The following is a 9,900-nucleotide window of genomic DNA, read 5'->3' on the forward strand; positions in this document are numbered from 1 at the left end:
AATCAGGTAAAAGTCCAGCAACTATTTCCTCTTTTCAACAGGGTACCCAACTCAAATACAAAACAAATTAGCTTATTCTGGAGGAAAAAAGCCCCAAAAGGAGAGGAATAAAGTTTCTGCTGTACACACCAGGGCTACTTGCCATACTGATTGAGTCTGTCACCTCCTAGATATTGATTTCTTGCTCCAACTGCCAAGCGCTAGGGCAGCCTGTGCTGCTTCAGGGAACTTCGAAGGGAAGATTCTCAGGACAATTGGTCCTAGCAGATGCTAGGGCCTTACCTGAAAATTCCCCAATCAGGGCCAGTTACCACAAGCAGCAAGTGTCCTGGCAGGCTTGCCAAAATTTGTGACTAAGTCTAAGCTCATACTGCTAGCTGCACAACATGCCAATAAGTTAAGAGACAATTTGTTGGGCAAGGAATAGTGACTGTATTCAGAGAGCCAGAAGATCAAGAAGATGGTGGATTGCTGTCCCAAAGAAGCATCTTACCCAAGTCAGAATTCAGGCTTCTTTTATACTAAAAAGGGGAGGAGTTGTGGTTAGTTGTTGCAAACTACTTGGTGCTAGAATCTTTTATTCTTCCAGCTGTCCACTTAGGTGGGGTCAAAATGTTCCTATAAAACACCAACAAGACAAATGTTATTCCCTGTTTTACACCTACTTTTCTCTATATGAATCAAAAGTGTTATACCCTTAAAAGTCAGAGCTTTGAGAATGGGCTATTCTGCATATTTCAGGCTGTAGGCACCATTCTTAACTCCAAGCAAAAGCAATAGAATACAAAAGTTAAAGTAAAAGAAACTGATCTAATATGGAATCAGATTTGTTCTTCCCTATTACATGATAAAGGTGTGTGAAAGGAAAAAACCTACAAACAAGATTACTCTACTCACCAAGGAATCTTATTCAGATTCGACAGAGAAATTAAAACCTTTACAGACAAGCAAAATCTAAGAGAATTCAACACCACAGAACCAGTTTTACAACAAATGCTAAAGGAACTTCTCTAGGCAGGAAACACAAGAAAAGGAAAATACCTACAATAACAAACCCAAAACAATTAATAAAATGGTAATAGGAATATATATATCTATAATTACCTTAAATGTAAATGGATTAAATGCTCCCACCAAAAGACATAGACTGAATGAATGGATATAAAAACAAGACATGTATATATGCTGTCTACAAGACACCCAATTAAGACCTAGGGATATATAGGTATTGAAAGTGAGGGGATGAAAAAAGATATTCCATGAAAGTGGAAACCAAAAGAAAGCTGGAGTAGCAGTTCTAATATTAGAAGAAATAGATTATTTTTTCTTTGCGGTACGTGGGCCTCTCACTGCTGTGGACTCTCCCATTGCAGAACACAGGCTCCAGACGTGCAGGCTCAGCGGCCATGGCTCACGGGCCCAGCCGCTCCAAGGTGTGTGGGATCTTCCTGGACCAGGACATGAACTCATGTCCCCTGCATCGGCAGGTGGACTCTCAACCACTGTGCCACCAGGGAAGCCCAGAAGAAATAGATTTTAAAATAAAGACTTACAAGAGACAAAGAAGGACACTACATAATGATCAAAGGATCAATACAAAAAGAAGACATAACAATTGTAAATATTTATGCACCCAGCATAGAAGAACCTCAATACATAAGGCAAATGCTAACACCATAAAAGGGGACATCAACAGTAACACAATCATAGTAGGGGACTTTAACATCACACTTTCACCAATGGACAGATCATCCAAAATGAAAATAAATAAGGAAACAAAAGCTTTAAATGATACATTAAACAAGATGGACTTAATTGATATTTTAGGACATTCTATCCAAAAACAATGGAATACACTTTCTTCTCAAGTGCTTATGGAATATTCTCCAGGATAGATCATATCTTTGGTCACAAATCAAGCTTTGGTAACTTTACGAAAATTGAAATTGTATCAAGTATCTTTTCCGACCACAATGCTATGAGACTAGATATGAATTACGGAAAAAAATCTGTAAAAAATACAAACATATGGAGGCTAAAAAATACACTACTTAATAATGAAGAGATGACTGAACAAATCAAAGAGGAGATCAAAAAATACCTAGAAACAAATGACAATAAAATCACAATGCAAAACCTATGGGATGCAGCAATAGCACATCTAAGAGTGAAGTTTATAGCAATACATTCCTACCTCAAGAAACAAGAAACATCTCAAATAAAGAACCTAACCTTGCACCTAAACCAATTAGAGAAAGAAGAACAAAAATACCCCAAAGTTAGTCGAAGGAAAGAAATCATAATGATCAGATCAGAAATAAATGAAAAAGAAATGGAGGAAATGATAGCAAAGATCAATAAAATTAAAGCTGGTTCTTTGAGAAGATAAACAAAATTGACAAACTATTAGCCAGACATATCAAGAAAAAAAAGGGAGAACTCAAATCAATAAAATTAGAAATGAAAAAGAAGAAGTAAAAACACACACTGCAGAAATACAAAGGATCATGAGAGATTTCTGCAAGCAAATATATGCCAATACAATGGACAACGTGGAAGAAATGGACAAATTCTTAGAAAAGCACAATCTTCCGAGACTGAACCACAGAGAAATAAAAAATATAAACAGATCAATCACAAGCACTGAAATTGAGACTGAGACTAAAAATCTTCTAACAAATAAAAGCCCATGACCAGATGGCTTCACAGGCGAATTCTATCAAACATTTAGAGCAGAGCTAACACCTACCCTTCTCAAACTCTTCCAAAATACAGCAGAGGGAGGGACACTCCAAAACTCATTGTATGAGGCCACCATCACCCTGATAACAAAACCAGACAAAGATGTCACAAAGAAAGAAAACTATAGGTCAATATTACTGATGAACATAGATGTAAAAGTCCTCAAAAAATACTAGCAAACAGAATCCAACAGCACATTAAAAGGATCATACACCATGATCAAGTGTGGTTTATCCCAGGAATGCAAGGATTCTTCAATATATGCAAATCAATCAATGTGATACACCATACTAACGAATTGAAGGAGAAAAACCATATGATCATCCCAATAGATGCAGAAAAAGCTTTTGACAAAATTCAACACTGATTTATGTTAAAAACCTTCCAGAAAGTAGGCACAGAGTGAACTTGCCTGAACATAATAAAGGCCATATATGACAAAACCACAGCCAACATTGTTCTCAAAGGTGAAAAATTCAAACCATTTCCTCTAAGATCAGGAACAGACAAGGTTGTCCACTCTCAGCATTATTATTCAACATAGTTTTGGAAGTTTTAGTCACAGCAATCAGAGAAGAAAAAGAAATAAAAGGATTCCAAATCAGGAAAGAAGAAGTGAAGCTGTCACTGCAGATGGCATGATACTATACATAGAAAATCCTAAAAATGCTACCAGAAAACTACTAGAGCTAATCAATGAATTTGGTAAAGTAGCAGGATACAAAATTAATGCAAGAAATCTTTTGCACTCCCATACACTCTTGATGAAAATTCTGAAAGAGATATTAAGGAAACACTCCCATTTACCATTGAAACAAAAAGAATAAAATGCCTAGGAATAAACCTACCTAAGGAGACAAAAGACCTGTATGCAGAAAACTATGACACTGATGAAAGAAATTAAAGATGATGCAAACAGATGGTGAGATATACCATGTTCTTGGATTGGAAGAATCAGCATTGTGAAAATGACAATAGCACCCAAAGTAATCTACAGATTCAATGTAATCCCTATCAAACTACCACTGGCATTTTTCACAGAACTAGAACAAATAATTTCACAATTTGTATGGAAACACAAAAGACCCCGCATAGCCAAAGCAATATTGGGAAAGAAAAACAGAGCTGGAGGAATCAGGGTCCCGGACTTCACACTGTACTACCAAGGTATAATATATATACCTTGGGTATAATCAAGACAGTATGGTACTGGCACAGAAACAGAAATATAGATCAATTGAACAGGATAGAAACCCCAGAGATAAACCCATGCACATCCGGTCACCTTATCTTTGATAAAGGAGGCAAGAATATACAATGGAGAAAAGACAGCCTGTTCTATAAGTGGTACTGGGAAAACTGAATAGCTATATGTAAAGAATGTAACTAGAACACTCACTAACATCATACGCAAAAAAAAAAAACCCTCAAAATGGATTAAAGACCTAAATGTAAGACCAGATACTATAAAATTCTTAGAGGAAAACAGGCAGAACACTCTATGACATAAATCACAGCACAATCCTTTTTGAACCACTTCCTAGAGAAATGGAAATAAAAACAAAAATAAACAAATGGGACCTAATGAAACTTAAAAGCTTCTGCACAGAGAAGGAAACCATAAACAAGACAAAAAGACAACCATCAGAATGGAGAAAATATTTGTTAACAAAGCAACTGACAAAGGATTAATCTCTAAAATATACAAGCAGCTCATGCAGCTCAATATCAAAAAACAAACAACCCAATCAAAAAATGGGCAGAAGACCTGAATAGACATTTCTCCAAAGAAGATTGCCAACAAACACATGAAAGGATGCTCAATATTAGTAATCATTAGAGAAATGCAAATCAAAACTACAATGAGGTATCACCTCACACCAGTCAGAATGGCCATCCTCAAAATATCTACAAACAATAAATGCTGGAGAGAGTATGGAGAAAAGGGAACCCTCTTGCACTGTTGGTGGGAATGTAAATTGATACAGCCACTATGGAGAACAGTATGGTGGTTCCTTGAGAAACTAAAAATAGAACTACCATATGAACCAGCAATCCCACTCCTGGGTATATACCCTGAGACAACCATAATTCAAAAAGGGTCATGTACCAAAATGTTCATTGCAGCTCTATTTACAACAGCCAGGACATGGAAGCAGTCTAAGTGTCCATCAACGGACTAATGGATAAAGAAGATGTGGCACATATATACAATGGAATATTACTCAGCCATAAAAGGAAACAAAATTGAGTTATTTGTAGTGAGGTGGATGGACCTAGAGACTGTCATATAGAGTGAAGTAATTCAGAAAGAGAAAAATAAATGCCATATGCATATATATATATATATATATATATATATATATATACACACACACACACACACATATATATGGAATCTAAAAAAAAATTCGTTCTGAAGAACCTAAGGGCAGGACAGGAATTAAGATGCAGACATAGAGAATGGACTTGAGAACACGGGGAGGGGGAAGGATAAGCTGGGATGAAGTGAGAGAGTGGCATGGACTTATGTATACTAACCAATGTAAAATAGATAGCTAGTGGGAAGGAGCCGCATAGCACAGGGAGATCAGCTCAGTACTTTGTGACCACCTAGAGGGGTGGGATAGGGATGGTGGGAGGGAGATGCAAGAGGGAGGATATGTGGGGATATATATATATGTATAGCTGATTAACTTTGTTATAAGACAGAAACTAATGCACCATTGTAAAGCAATTATACTCCAGTAAAGATGTTAAAAAAAGGAAAAAAAAGGTGTGCCTTGTTCTCTGCCTCGAGTTCTTCATCAAAGGCCTTGCTTTTCTGTCTCTGTTCCCACCAGAATGCATTCAATCCATTTTGACAGTATCCCAAATGCACCCACTTTTTCTGGATAGGTCTGGGTAAAGAGCACAAAACACAAGAAAGATTTTCCTACAATATCTGTGCTGAGCTATAAGACTTCTTTCTAGGGACGGCAAGCAATGTAATACATTGTAGTGAATGCACCATCTTGGTTTCAAGTGTAGCTTTGAGGACAACATATCAGTGTATGTTACTTCCAAGGAATTCCTGGCCCGAATCATCTTGGCAGGTGGTTTTTGTGAGCAATGCCTTCTGCCAGATACAACAGATGCAGGGGGTCAGATTTGTTTCTTTTTTTTCCCTAAATATCTTCTATCATTTTATACCAAGAAAACTATATCTCAATTTTCCTTAAAATCAATCCCTCTGTTTTCCAAATTTATCAGCACTCTGGCTCATCTCAGGCACCACCCTTTATTTCCAAAGCTATTTTGCAGGGACTGCTATAGTCTCTATAGTATTCCATTATTATCAGGGACTTCCCTGGGCAGGACCTTAATGACTGTGGAGGTGGGTCATGCCCATTCCTCTTCAAGGCCTTGCTCACTCTGTGCTCTGGTCTGTGGCAGCAGGAATTGGCTCAGGGTGAGGGCATCCAAAGCTACCTTTAGTACAGCCTCTGGGGTAGGCTCTAGTTCTGGACTGTGCTGTTGTAATAGGGAAGAATAAATCTGAATCCATATTAGGTTTCTTTTACTTTAACCTTCGTATTCTATTGCTTTTGTTTCAAATTACGAATAGTGCCTACAGCCTGAAATATACAGTATCACCCATTCTCAAGGCTCTGACCTTAAAGGTATAATACTTTTCTATTCACATAGAGATAAAAAGTTGCAGAACAGAGAATAACATGTGTATTGTTGGAGGTTTACAGGAACATCCTGACCTGACTTATGTGGACAGCTGCAAGAACAAAGGATTCCTACACCAAGAAGTTTGCAACAACCAACCATGCCCCTCTCTAATCTTGTCTTTAAAAATGCTTTGCTGAAACTTTTCAGGGAGTTTGGAGGTTTGGGGGGAATGAACCACCCATTCTCCTCACATGGCCCTGAAAATTTTTTTCTCTATTCCAAAGTTTTGGTTTGTTTGGCCTCACTGTGCATCAGACATATGAACTCACATTTGGTAACATTGTTGACCAAGGTGCCATCTTTCACAGCCCAGCAATATCCACGTTAGCATTAGTGAGGGCTCATTTGAGGTACTTCTCTCTGTCTTACGCACGCCCCTTCTTCTCTGCTTCTGGGTCCTCTGTAGAGCTAATGAACTTATATTATGAAAGAGATATCAGGCCTATCAGATAGGTCCCCAACTAGCCATGGCTTTTGCTCTTGCACATCCTTATACTAGACAACAGTGATTCTCAAAGTGAGGTCCCCATACCACCATCATCAGCCTCACCTGGACTTTGTTAGAAAAGCAAATCTGTGGGCCTTACCTCAGACCTGCTGAGCTGGAAACTCTACGGATGCTGGGGGCCCAGAAAGTGCATTCTAATAAGCCCTCTGGGTGGCTCTGCTGCATAGTGAAGTTCAGAAGCCCTGATGTACACAATACCCATTTGCCTTCCATGCTGGAATCACAAGTCATTTCTGCAGCTGACAAGCTACTTCCCTACTAGCCAAGATGCCAACTCACTGGCTTCCTTTACTTTTCCCCACATGAATCAGGGCTGGTGACGTCCACCCTTGTTTAGCGCCCAGCTGCCAAGCCTCAGACCTCTGAAATGAAGCTGAGGAGGGCACCAACGGATGCCCTTAAATATATCAGCAACACACTTTCTCATTTGCTATGTTTATTCTGCAAAATTATGGCATGTATCCATGTGTGAATCCCACCCAAAAGTCTAGGATAGACTAAATGCACAAGGTATTGGTGTTCTTTGTGCCTTTGGTTTAGAGTCTGACAATCCACATACATCATACTTTTAAATGGTTCCTACTGTATGCCCCCAACTGAGATGTCGTTTGGAGATTTTTTTTTTTTTGAGTCACTCAAAAACTTTTGAGTAGTTTATTTTAGTGTTACACTTTTATTTTTCAGAGCGTCACCTTTATTTATGGCTTAGGTAAAACATGAAACACAAGAAATCAGACTGTTCCCAAGCTAAGGACAGGCTTTTTTCTTGAAAAACACATACACAAAACCCACAACTATAAATCATATGGTAAAACCAAGTAAAACACCAGATTATCTGTACATCAAAAATAAACAAATTGTCTGAACCATACACTTTTTAAAATAACTTAATTCAAGTCCCAAATCCACCCTAACTTTTCCTCCCTTCTCTGAATTTCTATAGCATAGTTTCTGTAATTCATAACACACTTTATTGTATGGTTTATACTGTTTTTATACAGACAGGCATTAATTATATCTCAAAGTAGACAGTAAATTCCTTTAGGAGAGAGACTTTACAGTAGCAAACACTATACATTGAATGTTAACAGGTACCCAGTAAAGACTGGTTGGCATCTAATTTTTGGGAAACATTTCTCTATGATCTGGAGTGAAAAGGACAACATGTGCTGGCAGTAAGATATGGTATCTGGGAGAGTAAGCCATGAATTACACACACAGAGTTAACATCAAATAGGTTTCTGCCTGGAGAGCTGATATAGTTTTGATTTGCTGATACTAAAAGCCAAACTCTGTAGTTCCCAACAGTACAACATCTAAGTGGAAAAAAATACATGCACACTTTTTTTCCACCAAATATTGAATAGTAACCGCAAATACTACTCTAATGAATGCCATCAAAATGTGTAGGTAATGTATAATCCAAAAACAACATGCTGAAGATAGGGTCATTCAATCAAGAGCAATCCTGACATTGCACTCCTGCTCCTTGCAATGATGATGCTCGAAAACTTGTGTTACCTCTTCTACCTTCCTTTGCAGCATACCTGAAGTCTGATTAATCCATTGTAGACTGTCCATGTGAGCATTCAGCATTTTGCAGATCTGCTGGAGCACGTCAGTAGTGTCAGCAGGACTTCCAGATGTATTCAGGTGCTCAATAATGACCTTGAGATCTTGGGCCATTCGTTTCAGCTGAGCATCTCCATTTTCTGCTAACTAGTAAGTCCTCTCATGTTCCTCATCTAAATGCTGTAGATAAATAGACCCACTCTGGTCCTTTACAGACTCCTCTAAAAGGGTCAAGAGATCTTCTAGTTCTTACTGCTGTGACAGGATAAAATCCAATTCTTTTTCCAGGCTTTTCTGATCCAGTTTCACTTTTTCTACTTCTCCATGTAAAGCAGTGATCTTCTCACCATTCTCAATCAATGTATGGTCCCAAGCATTGACCTGGGTGGCCTGGTGAAGAAAATGTTTCTCTTGATCCTCTAACTCAAGGCTCCATTTATTTGCCAGACCATCCAGCTGACCATAGGTCATCACAGTGGTTATGATTGTATTAACAGTGAAAGTAAAAGGTATAGAAGTAATGCCAACCTGAACAGTGTTATTAATCTCAGTTGATGTCAGTGGTTTTAGATTCAAGGTAAAGCCCCTGGTGGCTGTGGTGGTTGTGGTTGACATTGTAGTAGATGCAACAGGAGCTGCTCCACCTGCTCCAGGGAATTTTAATCCCAGTCCCAAAGTTGTACCACCAAGTGTTCCAGCCAAAGTTATTGGGGCACCAAATGAGACCCCAGTAGGAGCAGTGGAGGTAGAAGCATTTGAAAATGAGGTAAACTGCATGGTGCTTGAACTAGTAGTGACAGTAACAGTAGATGCTGGAGCCAACCCTTGATGGTGGTGCCCCAAAGTAAATAGGAAGGCAGACAAGGCTTCGGCAAGGCCAGAGAGGCTGGCCATGGCCTTCTTGGGCTGGAAAGAGCCGGCACACACAGTGAGTACATCCCCACCGGAGCAATGCTAACTGAGGGTTCAGAGGTTTTTGATGTGACTATCCATCTCAGACTGCAAAGTTTTAGGAAGCTTCTTACAGCATTGGTGGTTGTATCACTATCCAAGTATGCTTCCACATGTGAAGGAGAACACATGAATCATAGTTTATAGTTTTCTCAGTCTCTCCTTACATTTCTCAGAAGCTCACAGACCTTGAAGCTTCTACTGACTTATCCCTCCAGAAGGTCTTGGGCTGAAGAGGCACAAACAGCTCACTTTGAAGCAGGCTTCTCTCTTCAGGTTGTACTCATACAAGTGCCTATATCAGGAGGAGGGTGGCCCAATGGTACCTCAGGCCATGGAGACCCCAAGACAGGGACAGCCAGAGGCACTTGCTCCAGCCAGTACATGCACCAGAATGGGAGCTTTGG

The 9,900-nt window shown here is 39.1% G+C and overlaps 1 pseudogene; it reads right to left on the minus strand.

Moving 5' to 3' along the window:
• Positions 1-8,422: 8,422 nt before the first annotated feature.
• On the minus strand, positions 8,423-9,436 carry LOC117201623 (nuclear pore glycoprotein p62-like; annotated as a pseudogene).
• Between the last annotated feature and the right edge of the window lie 464 nt (positions 9,437-9,900).

Source organism: Orcinus orca, chromosome 6 (genome assembly GCF_937001465.1).
Source record: "Orcinus orca chromosome 6, mOrcOrc1.1, whole genome shotgun sequence".
In the NCBI taxonomy this organism is placed as follows: domain Eukaryota; kingdom Metazoa; phylum Chordata; class Mammalia; order Artiodactyla; family Delphinidae; genus Orcinus; species Orcinus orca.